The sequence below is a fragment of the Octodon degus genome, unplaced genomic scaffold (assembly GCF_000260255.1).
Source record: "Octodon degus isolate 3935 unplaced genomic scaffold, OctDeg1.0 scaffold00005, whole genome shotgun sequence".
NCBI classification, from domain to species: Eukaryota; Metazoa; Chordata; class Mammalia; order Rodentia; family Octodontidae; genus Octodon; species Octodon degus.
This window is the reverse complement of record NW_004524581.1, coordinates 23,635,731-23,648,218: the sequence shown is the minus strand read 5'-3', so window position 1 is coordinate 23,648,218 and position 12,488 is coordinate 23,635,731. Positions and strand designations below refer to the sequence as shown.

Below are 12,488 nucleotides of genomic sequence, written 5' to 3'. Positions count from 1 at the left end.
AAAAAAAAAAAAAAAAAAAGAAAAGAAAAGAAAGAAAGAAAACCCACATTAACTAAACTAAGTGGCACTGAGAAAAATTTTTAAACATTTCCTTTAAAAAAAAAAAAAAAAAAAAACTGTTACTTTTATTTCCAAAGTATGAAGGAAGTCAGAGTCTCATCAAAAAACCCTGATATTTAACCCCAAGAGTACAGGGGGTTTCAAGCACTGAGATCCAGCGGGGACATCAGTGCCAGGAGGGGCCCTGAAAGCACTCAGGTCACTGGCTGTGGTCTCTTTGGGTCAAGGTTCCCTGACCATTTGCATGGAACCCCAAGAGCTGACTCCCACCCAGGCCCATCCAAGGCTCACTTTACAGATGAGGAAGCTGAGGCTGGGAGAAGAGAAGTAGCCAGCGGAGCCACCACAGAAGGGGCAGGACCAGAACCCGGAAGCTCCCAGCTTCACAGAGCCACTGGAGTCCCCAGTGTGTGCTCCTGACACTCAGGGCCACCCTCCCAGTCTCCTCAGCTCTGGCCTGTCTTTGTACCTGAGAAATGGAATCTGGTGTGCAGGGAAACTTAAGGTTGCTAGAGCTGGAGGAGAGGAGTTTGCCTTCCACGAGGCACTGTCTCTACCCCAGGAAGGGCTTGGGGCAGGTTCAATCTAAGTCCAGGATGAGGATCCACATTCCTCAGAAGAGGGACGTGCAGGTAGAGGCGAGGATCACGCAAGGAGGTGGAGCTCAAGGCAGACAGGAAGTACCACCAGCCTAGGACACCAAAGGAAGCCTTCAGGTGGCCTGGGAACTGGGACGCAACGGAATCGCCAGCACTCATCCCATTTTGATTTTGTCTTCTTTCTTTTCTGTTTTGTTTTTTTGTGTGATTACTTGATTTTGTTGTGAGACGTATCTCACTATGTAGCCTAGGCTGGCCTCGAACTCGCAGTAAAGCTCCTGCCTCAGCATTGGCGCGCTGGGGCGGCAGGTGTGCGCCACCGCACCCAGACCCGGCCCCGCCCCGGCTCTCTCCCTCCTGGGGACAAACAGGTACTGAACCCTGACAGTGGGCCAGGCATGTGCTAGCTGCTGTCAGTGCACACTAAGCAAAACAAGAAGGGAGGAAACAAAGACAATGATAAATACCTGCATCATCCCGCGGCACAGGGTCATAAATTCTGGAGGAGCAAGCTGGCTGTGGGGCCTGGAAAGCGGCGGCAGGGGAGCGCCTTTCATGTCAGTGGGCAAGGTAGGGGTCTTGGAAGGAGGCGGAGAGCTAGCCGTGCAAGTACTCGGAGAAAACAGTCCATGCGAAAGGGCTGGCAAAGGCAAAGGGCCTGGGGTAGAAATGTCAGGAACCACTAGGAGTCCAGGGTGATCGGAGTGAAGAAGAGAGGGGCAGGTTAGGTGCTGGGAGGGGTGTGGGGGGCCGGGGCCCCAAGCAGCCCCTGGGCAGGGCAGTAACTTAGCTGACATAGCTAGACCCAGGGCCACTGTCATTACCAGGCAGCCTGTCCGGGCACATCAGGGAGGGGACAGGATTCAGGAGCCAGGCGCTGAGCCCCGGTCCAGCCTCTAAGCCCTGTGGATACTGAGAAAAGCGCTTCTCTTCTCTGGCCTTCATCTTCTCTGAAGCCGAAAGGCTGAGCTAGATGGTAGCTCATGTCCCAAGGGCTAATAGTCACCCTCTGAGCTGGACAAGACCCCAAGCACCCCCACCCTGCCCCCAAGGCGCAACTCTCAGGGGAGCAAGTCCAGCCCAGGAAACAGCCACAGCAGCCTCCAAGGCAAATGAAGGGTGCCCGCTAAACTTAGCGCAGGGTGGGGTGTGGCCGTCCGGCCAAGGAGGTGCTACCAAGTCTCTGCCAGGCTGTGGTCCCCCAGCCTCCTCCTTCTGGAGGGAGAAAATGAGCTGTGGCAACCTCCCCATCCCCAACCCCCAGGGACCTGCCTATGTCACTTCTGAATGCAAGACCCAGCCTCCTCCATCAGACTAGGGCTCCCTGGTGACAGGAACTCTGCTCCCAGAGGCAGGCATCCTGTGTCCCTAGCAGCCTAAGAGTCCCTGGCGGCAGAGACTGTGCCATTCCTGGTGGACTGGAAGCTCCTTTGGGACGAGGTCATCTGTGATCTTCCTTCCACTGCCCTGTCAAGGCCTTCGAATCTTCTCTGGATTTAGTGTTTTGTTAAAACAACATGCTGGGCGGGGATATAGCTCAGTGGCACAAGCTCCTGCCTGGCAGGTGCAAGTCCTGAGTTCAATTTCTGGTACCAAAAGCAAAGATAAAAACAAAAATCATGGTGCTGGCCGGTTTCAGCAGTACACGCCTATAACCCCAGCTACTCAGGGGGCTGAGGCAGGAGGAAGGCAAGTTTGAGAACATCCTCAGTGAGACCATGTCTCTAAATAAACTATTTAGCAAGACCCTGTCTTAAAATTTAAAAAAAGGGCCAGGGAGATGGCTCAGTGGAATATGTGCTTCCCTGGCAAGCACGAGGGCCTGCGTCCAATCCCCGGTCCTGCCAAAAAATTAAAATTTAAAAAAGAAAAAAGAGGTGGGACCATAGCTTCATGGCTGGGGACCAAGAGCAGAGTTGATGGCAACTCTGCAGGCCCAGGCGTAATCCTGCTCTCGGCTTCTGGCAGGAGACAAGCAGGAGGCCCCTCTCCGAGAGGCCCGACCAGGCCTCCCTCCACGGATCAGGTAGGGATTCAAGAGTACCAGGTTCAGCACCACACGGCAGGGCCACAGGGGCTGGATCTCCCAGTGGGGCGAAGCAACCATCACCACTGTCGTCGTGACACACAGGTGCTGTTCTGAGTCCTCCTCAGACACTAAGCAGCTTCTTTTCCTAACCACCTGCAAAGCACCGCCTTTCACAGTGGACAGAGACGGGAGGAAGGGAGCTCTCGGCTCCCCGCTGTGCTCCTGGCCACCACCAGCTCCAAACCCCAAGGGGAAAATCTTCAGGGATTTCTGCTCTTTCCCAAATCCCCACAGCTGACCACGGAAGCCACCCAGCCCAGCACTCTGAGGAGCCCAGGTGGGGCCCAGGTGCACAGAAATGCTACCCCAATGGCCTCTTTGACTTTGGGACCCTCGGGTGGGGCAATGCTATGTCCAGAGTCTACAGTGTCCTCAGGCGAGAGAGTGATGCTCCTGCCCTACCACTCACCAAGGGTGACGGAGGGAGGGAGTGGACAGAGAGGAAGGGAAGGGAAAAAGAGCTGCAAAAGAAAAAGGGTTAGGGGGACCTAGCGGTCACCTCCCGGCCCCAGTTCTCACTGTCCCAAAGTCAGGACACGTTGTGCAGACTTCTTTTTAAACATAGTGCTGGGGGCTGGTGAGACGGCTCAGTGGTCTAAAGCACCTACTTGGAACAAGCTTGGCAAAGCACAGGGACCGCGGTTCAATCCCCCAGCACCACATGCCAGCCAGCCCCACCCCCTGGTGGGCTGAGCTGGCCACACACACACACACACACACACACACACACACACACACAAATAAATAAATGTTCAAAATAAATAAATAAATAAATAAACATAGTGCTGGCTGTGTTTAAAATTCTCCCCCTATCTCCCTCCTGCCTGCACCCCTCCTCACCCCCAACGCAAATCCACAAGTGCCCTAGTGACAGGAAGACAGCCTGCTCCCAGTGTCTGAGGACTGCGCGACACAACAGCCTCCGCCGGCTTTGCTCAGGTGGGGAGCCAGACGTGCACTGCTAGGCAAAGGTGGCCCACGCACTGCACCAGCGTGCTCCAGGCAGGCGGCGCAGTGTCCTAGGAGCTGTACAGCAGTGCTGGTGGCATCCTGGGCCACCGCCCACTCCAGGCCACCAGCACTCTCCTTCCTTTCCTCCCTCAACATGCAACTGAAATGTCTCCCTGGGGGAGAAGAAAATGACTCCCAGGGGGGAATCACTACTTTAAATAAACACCTAAGAAGAGGCTTGAAGTTATTAGGGGAAGAAACATATGGAGTGTAATACTGAAAACATAACAACAGCGTTTAGGAACAAGTGTATTTCTATTTTTTCCTGATTCCTTGGACACCATAAATTTGCAAATTCCCCATGCAGTTGCCATACCTGTTTTCTGGAACGTTCCCCTCCTGACTCAGCCTCCCTGGCCCAGTCTTATCCTGAGCCAGTGGTCCTCACAAGCTCAGTACCCTCTCAGGCACCGGCTTTTCAGCTGGTCAGGCGGCTGCCAGCTCTGAAGGAGAAACCTGGGTACAGAGCCAGGAACCACTCGGTGCGCTACTCCGACAGCCTGAGAGGCAGCCCCGGCCAGAGCCGCAAGCACAGGCAGACCTGTTTCCATGGCCAAGTAGCTGATTTGTTGAAGACTCCAAAGCAGAATCTGAGTACACAGCCAGCCTCAGAGCATCCAATGCTGGACACGAATATTGATCACAGAGACACTGAACCTGAGACAGCAGAGACCAAGGGCCCAAGAGAGAAAAGGGCAAGATATGTACATATACATCACAAGAAATGGAAACACAAATGGCTCTTGAGCGTGTTGTGATGGGGCACTCAACCGCACTCATGAAAGAGATGCAAATTAAAACGGAGACACCAATTTTCATCCATCAAGATTGGCAAAGATCAAAAAGCGATAACTCAACTGTGTCAGCGAGGATGTCTCATCCGTCAGTGGGGCAGGCTACTGCTACAACCTGCGAGGAAGGACCCCTGCGATGTCCGCCAATATCACAAAGGTGCATACGCTTCCCCACGTGATTCCGGATCTCGGAATCTACCTCACGATACACCTACACAGGTGACAGCGTGTTCAAAAAGGTATGTAATGAAAAAGAAGGCAGATAATCTCAACCTCCGCCCCGGGAGAGTACTTTAATACACACTGATCCTTCCATAAGAATGGGACGTGTGCAGCCATAGGAGGGGACACTCCTGGCACGATCTGGGATCCTTTTCAAGGTATACCGTAGAGCAAGACAAGCAGAGCACAGAACGATAGGAGCAGCATGCCAGGTGTTACTGAACAATATTATATATTCATATATGCATAGGATGTGTCTACCAAAAAAGATACCCAAAAAGATTATAACAGTAGCTACTACTACAGAGGAGAACTGAGCAGCAGAGGACAGGAAAAATTATTTACCCCACTCCAGACCTCCAGACAACACTTTGTAACGTGCACATTTTGTACCCTATGTACATATTAACTATCCAGTCAATCAATAAGCCAATAACCAGCAAAAAGAAAAAGACCTGAGAAATTGATCAGGCTCTACCAGGTCAGTTCCTGGTTAGGCTCCATTTTTATTTAATTTAATTTATTTATTTGTTTGTTTGTCTATTTATTTATTTATTTTTGTGGAACCGGGGATTGAACTCAGGCCCTTGCACTTGCCAGACAAGCGCTTATTCTACTTCGCCATCTCCCCGGGCCCTAGGTTCCATTTTTAAACCCTGTATTCCTCCAAGTATCCTCGCCTGTCAGTTCGGGCATCTCAGGTTTTTCATTCAAAGGTCGCATGATCCAGAACACCAAAGAAACTCCCAGCTTCCTTCCTCTCTACGGTCTTCAAAGTGTTCATCCTCAAAACAACCTGCCCCTTATCTGAAGAATGTACAGTTGCTGACATGGGGGGACACTGTCACCCCGAAGCTATATGGACAGACAGGTGGAATCCTTTCTACTACAGAATGAGGGACCCCGAGGCACCCACACTTTTAATAATGCCTCAAAGCAGGGACTGTGCATCAATCATAAAGCGGCGTGGGCCCCAAAACCTCTCCAAGTGGCAGGAGCCCAGAAGCCCCAGCAGCCTCCCTCAGCTCCTCCCTCCAGCTCTCCCTGTGGCAATGTTTTAATGGTGTGTTGTTCAAAGGTGCCATAGACATCACTTTTAACCCCCCCCACTGCCACTTCGTCATAAAATAACCCTTATATTTTAAGCAGTAAATCAACATTTGTCAAATTCTAAATTGGGCTACAGCAATATTTATTCATCAAAGGATAAATCTTCCCTGCACAGTCATAAAACTGCCTAATAATTTAATATGCTATCATTCTTACCTGAAGCTTGTCAAAAAGTGGCCTGGAAGAGGCATGTGTTTTACAGTTGACTGGTGCTAAGTCTATAGTTTATTAAATAGTTCATACTTCTAGTTCTCTCTAAGGGTGGGGGATGGCATGCAGAACGCGACCAACACAGAGCAGCAATTCGAATCACTGACATCCAGTTTGGGGTAGAGAGAAGCAGATCCCCAAGAGGACCACGGGTGCCTCCAGGGAGAGACAGAGACAGCTCCGGCCAGCAGCAGCCAAGCCCTGAGCTCAAGGCCCCTCCACCTCGGTGGTACCCCACGTACAGCTGATGCTGCTCTGCTGTGGGCTGCTTTCCGGGCAGTACAAGGTTCAGCAGCACCCCGCTCCTTACTGGTATACTCCCCCGACACCCCACCAACCATGACAACCAAAAATGTCCCCAGACACTGTCCAGTGTCCCTGAACAGCCAATGATATCCCCACTTGAGAACAGTGGCTGGAGATAAGTTATGTGTAAATCAACAGAGGTGGGTCCCGGGGTAAGTCCACCCTACTCCAGCAAGCGCACGCAACACGTCCTTGATGCTGCCTTTTCCTTAACTACGAATTCAAATCGCGGGGCATGCAGGAACCAGAGCCCCAGCAGTCGGTTCACACGTGGCTAAGCTCCCCTCGCTAGTGAAGTCCAAATTCATCACAGGCCAAGAGCAGCGGCAGACCGGGCCGCCCTCTCTCCTTTATCCTGCAGCCCTGTGCACCAGCCTCTACCTTTACCGCTGAACCACCACATGCCCATTTCCTTTGTGTTTTTTCCACAACCTTGTGATCTGCTCTGGCCAGGAACAAGCTTCAGGCTGGCATTGGTGGTTAATGACCAAGTGGGTTTCTGAGCCACAAACACATTCATTTAACATTCACCTATATTTTCCCTGTTCACGGGTGGATAAAGAGGCAATCTCTCCTGGTGCTGAACACTGAATTTCTTACAGTACGTAATCAAAGATAGTGCGGTGCTCTTTAATATTTTAAAATTTTTATTTATTTAGTACAGGATCTTGCTACACAACTCAGACTTATAGTGATCCTCCTGTTTCAGCCTCCCCAGTGCTGGGATTACTGGCATGTGCCACCATGCTCTGTTTCGGAGGCCAACACAGCGGGTTCCAGGGCTGGTGTGGCATGTGGGTACGGGGCATCGAACCTGGGTCCTTGAGCTTGTCAGGCAGGTGCTTAGACCATTGAGCTATCTCCCCAGCCGCATGAGGTACTCTTTAATTTAAAAAAAAAAAAAAAAAAAGCTTGGGGCTGGTGAGATGGCTCAGTGGTCTAAAGCACCTACTTAGAACAAGCTTAGCAAAGCACAGGGACCGTGGTTCAATCCCCCAGCACCACATGCCAGCCAGCCCCGCCCCCTGGTGGGCTGAGCTGCCCCCCCCCACATAAATAAATAAATAAATAAAATAAAAAGACATAGTTGTACATTTTTTTTTTTTTTAAAGCCAAGTAAGAGGAAAGTGATCGATGGCATAGAGTGGGCCTAAGGAGAGTCATATGGGGAGAAGATACTCTCTCAGGCTTTCACAGAGAGCACATTGGCCAAGCATTGGCCGTGACTCATCCACATGGCTGCACTGTCAAAGGTTCTACAATCTGAGGTACAGGATCTCAGGACAAATCCTGAGGGCATTTCACTGACCCTCTCAGACCAAAAAGCTACAACTCTTGTTGCAAAGGTCCTGCTTTACCTTGGTCTTAACCATCCAGCAGAAAAGTATGAAGACGAAAATTATAAGAAATAAAGCCATGCTGTTAAGTTGAGCTGTGGGGGACTCAGGTCAATAATTTCTGACATTGCCAGTTAAACAGAAGACCCAATGCTATTATGGGCTACTGGACTCTTTTAGAATATTTTGCTCAGTTTACACACCTATAATATTCAATAACGGAAGTTAGAAAAAATGGGATATACAGATGAATGTCCATTTTGTATCTCTGTATTCAAAGTGGTTGGGATAGATATATAGTTACATTCTGTTAATGAATAGAATGATTTGTTCTAATGGTGTTTGTAAATAGGATCACAAGTCCGCATCTTGTACAGCAATTAACCACTAAGAAGAATATATGCAGTGTATTATTTGTTGAAAAAAAAAAAAAAAAGCCAAGTTCCTACGTTCACATTTGATGTCACAGTTCCCACAAAAATGTTTACAATCAGACTTCGATGTGACATGCAGCCGGCAAAATCCCACCCAGTGAGCTCTCTCGGTCTCAAGGCACTAACCCAACTGCGAGATAAAAGAACGTGGCGTGGGCTCAAATAGGTATTAAAGGTTTCAGCTTTGCTGAACATATATACATCTATAGGACTTTCTGAAGGTAGTATTGGAGCAGGGTGGGAACCATCAAGTGAAGGTTGTTCAGCTTGAATTTTCATCTGTTTTTACTCGTCTATCAAGTGGTTAGAAGGTGGCCAACTCCCAAAGGTAGAAGAGTGGGAGAAATGTGTGCCCGGCCACCCACACGCCTCATAACGAGTCCACGTGGCAGCTGCCGACCACAGTCAGGTAGGTACAACTTCCAGTCATGCAAACCAACTTCTGCGCATTCTTGATTCATAAAAACCTGAGAAGCAGACTGCGGTGAGATTTATCTTAAAGCTTTGCCTACCCCCCCCCCTTGCAGGTTTCATCCACTTGGAAAATGCCACCCATCGCCTCTGCCACCCAGCAAACTTTCAAACAGTCTGCTGGCACTGCCAGGGGAAGGGAGGGCCAGGCTTCGGGCACACACCACACTGGAAGGTGTGTGGGGCTCCCCACGTTGGCCCATGAATTGCAAGCAGGCAATCCTGCTTGGTTTTGAAAATTGTTCCCGTCTCATGAGCTTTGTCATCAGGCACAACTTCACAGACTTAGCTAAGCAGTCAATATAAACCTTACTTTGCCGCCACCAAACCAAGCCAGAAAAACAGCCAACAAAATGAAGGCGCAGGAAGCAGAAAGGCACCGAACTGCGAGCTGCCTGCCCTGCGCACCCTCACCAGTCACCAGCTGGAGGGACCACACATCTCCCTGCCATGCAGCACCCCCACTGGACTCATCTGGGCACCCAGGGTGGCCTTCAGCACAGGTGCACAGTGGCAAAGCCAACGGCCACAGACACGGAACAGAGTAGAGGAGGTGGGATGGCTTTAAAAAGGAAAAAGTTTGTACAAGTCTTTAATATTTTTGTTTTTTTTTTTGAGACAGGGTCTCCCCAGATGCAGACAGACTCTATACCTACCCATCTCAGAAGCTGGCGCTGGCAGACACCAAACGCTGTAACCAAAGACACATGCTGTGACATGAGGGAAGGAAGGGGCAGGACACTCACTCCATCATCTGGTGTCACCGAGCTGACCGTGCTAGGCCTCCATTACCATCTGCCTTGGGGTGAAATAAGATCAGACCCGGGACCCCCAAGAGCATGCCCAGTGAGGCCATCTCACCATTGGCCATGGCTGAGTACCCGCAAAGCTTCCAAGGCTCGATGGGACGGTGAAAGGAGGCACTGTGGGGGTAGTCCGTACACATCTGGATCCTATGTCAGCACAATCCTTTCTGTGAGCTCAAAGCCACTCAAAGTCCCTACCCAGCCACCTCAGCTCTGGCTAATCTGGCCACAGCCACCAAAGCAGGGCCACCCAAGACCATGGACACTCTGTGAATGGAAAGCTAGTTGTCTGAACCAACAGTTCTTGCTCTACCAAGACAGCCAGAGATTTGTCCCTGGATGTGGGAAATATAGTCCTTCAGGCAGCAGGCATGGGTGACAGCTCTCACTGGGCTTGCTGGGGTCTTGTTAAATATGTGGCACCTTCATAATACTGGAAACTAATTCTCTCTCTCTCTCTCTCTCTCTCTCTCTCTCTCTCTCTCTCTCTGTCTCTCCCCCCTCTTTTCCCTCCCCCCTTCTTCTTTCTTTCCTCCCTCCCTCCCTCTCTCAAGGACTTGGTAGGAAAACAGAAGCTGAGAAGCCAAAATAGAAACATCAAGGGGAAAGGAGTGGTAGAATAGCACTTCTCCACCTTGCTGCCCCAGGAGAGCTAGGTGTAGACCTTCGCAGGGAAGTCTCCAAGGGGGGCCTTCAACCAACTCTCCCTGGCACTCAGGGTGAGGGAAGGGGCAGAGAATAAGGCAATCACCACACAGAGCCACACGAATTGGCTAGACTTCTGCTGAGCTGGAGGTGTCCCCAGGTTCCCTAAACTTGTTTCACAACGGGCTACTCGCACTCTACACAGGCCCCTGACAAGGCTGAGCCGTTTTCAACGAGCGAGAGTGTTTACCTCCACCATGTAAGAGAGCGATAGGATTTTAAAAAGAAAAAAAAAGGTCACCAGCGTTCTGAGCACCTATCTCGTCGTCACCATCGCGAGCTTTGCTCCGCTCACTCCCCCACTTCCTGTTCCTTCCTCACCTCGCGACTTTGTCATTTTTGAGGCTGGTATCACTGTAAGGTTTCGGTGGGAGGCCTCTGGAGGGACCAGGAGGAGGCCCGGTACTATTCTGAGACACAGGACTGTACGAAAGGCAGAAATCACAACCACCCAACCATCAGGAAAGTACACCCAAAATTTCATTGCCTCCCCTTCACAGTGGGGGTGCTAGGAAAACACTTGTGGGCGAGCTGTACTTTGGGGGAGCATCCTGTGTGGGTGATGACCACTTAACCACCAGCTAATACCAGGTGGCTCTGAACTTGGAGCCAAGCAGAAAAAAGTACCTGGCACCCACAGACCAAGACGCCCCCCGGGGGACACGCATACTGGGTCCTGGGTTACTCAGACCTCTCCAAATCCCTTCCCTAGCCCTGTGCTCCAGGCAGCAGCTGTCCCTTGGAAGTGGGCCTGAGTGATGCGAATGTTTTGTGAGGGGGCCCTGGGCTGATCTTCAGCCTCAAAGATCAGAGTGCAAAGGTGCAGCACAAGGGACACTGCTTGGCCAGCTCCTCCTGTTACAGAGGAGCAAACTGAGGCCAAGGCCCGCTAGAGCTCTTATCCACAGAGCAAGAATGGATCCCGGCTCCCTTACTGCCCAAGGCAGGGCTTTTAAAGATCTTTTCAGATGAACATGATATTCACTAGAGGTTACCAAAGCCACTCTTGACTCTGGGTGGCCCACCACGGACAGGGTGGGGAAGACAATCACAAAATTCTGTGTGTGTGTGTGAGATACCAGAAGTTTCCATCTCCTAGAGTGGGTTTTTTGGGGGAAGAACAGCCTCTGATCTCGGACATGCACATCCTCCAGCCCTGACCTCGGCAGCTTCCTGTCCCTCTCTTCTGCCCTCCCCCCAAGCCCAGGCCTCTCTTGCACTCCATCCGTCCAGCACCTCAGCGCTTGCGTGGGTGTGCTGGAGGTTCTATGCCCACTAGTCCCCAAACAGGCTTGCTGTGGGCCTTCCCGCTTATTCCCTGTGGACCAAGCTCTGCTCTTCCCTCCGAAGTACTGGAAATAGGACAAGAGCTTGTCAGTGCGCATAGTGAGTGACTAGGTGCACGGTGGGCCTTGGGGCCAAAGGAATGAATGAACGACAGCACACAGCAGGGCTCTGGTGCCAAGTGAATGACTCAATGAATCAGTGAATGAGCAGCCAACCCTAGCTGTCCTTCAATCATGCCTCCAAGTTTCCCATTTTCCTCATTTACTTAAAGGATAATACTAATGTGTTCCTTATTTAGCTGGAGCAAGGAATAAATAGGAGAGCCTCTGTAAAAGCTCTTAGGACGTACCTGGCACACAGCAATCAATAAATGTTAGCTATTTCTCGTTAGCCACTATGATTACAGCCACTGATGGAAACACAGGGAAATAAAGCCCCTTTATTATACCCTGGGCAGTTTTTAAGCTAAATAACTAAAATTCTGTGTATGTAAGACCCATCAATAAAGGATCATTAAGAGAGGACTGGGCCAGGGGCCTGTGCAGCTACTTCGGGTCCCTCCGAGTGTGGCTCAGGGTAGAATTTTCCATACAAAGTCATGAGCTCATTTGTGTAAGCGCTGTTTTGTGGGTCTCCATGGTAGCCACAATACAAGCAATTGGGGGCTTCAACTTCCCAATTCCTGCCCTCAGGAGCCTATACTCCAGCAGGGGGAAAACGAGACCTTGGCATGTAAAAGAAGAACTATAAATTTCAACTCAAAATAACCTGTGTCAAATGTTGAACAAGAGCCCTAGAAACTCTAGTGGCCAGATAGCAAACTCTTAACAAGCGGCTCTCCAACATAACAAACGTGATTACCGCATTTTTCAATAATTTCCATGGTATAAATACTTCCACAGCGGCCAATTTCAAGCTGTCGGCGTAAGGGCCCCTGAACACAATCTTGAGAAGAGAGGCGCACCGTGGACTCTCACAGCCCGAGCACAACCCCAGAGGGAGGTGATCAGCCTTCCTCAGAGGTCAAGGATGGGGAGCCAGAGACCA

At 50.7% G+C, this 12,488-nt stretch overlaps 1 protein-coding gene across 1 annotated transcript in view; it reads right to left on the bottom strand.

The window, feature by feature from the left end:
• The window catches only part of Trerf1 (transcriptional regulating factor 1), a 196,693-nt gene that overhangs the window by 131,836 nt on the left and 52,369 nt on the right, over window positions 1–12,488 (bottom strand). The gene's annotated exons all lie outside the window — the stretch shown is intronic.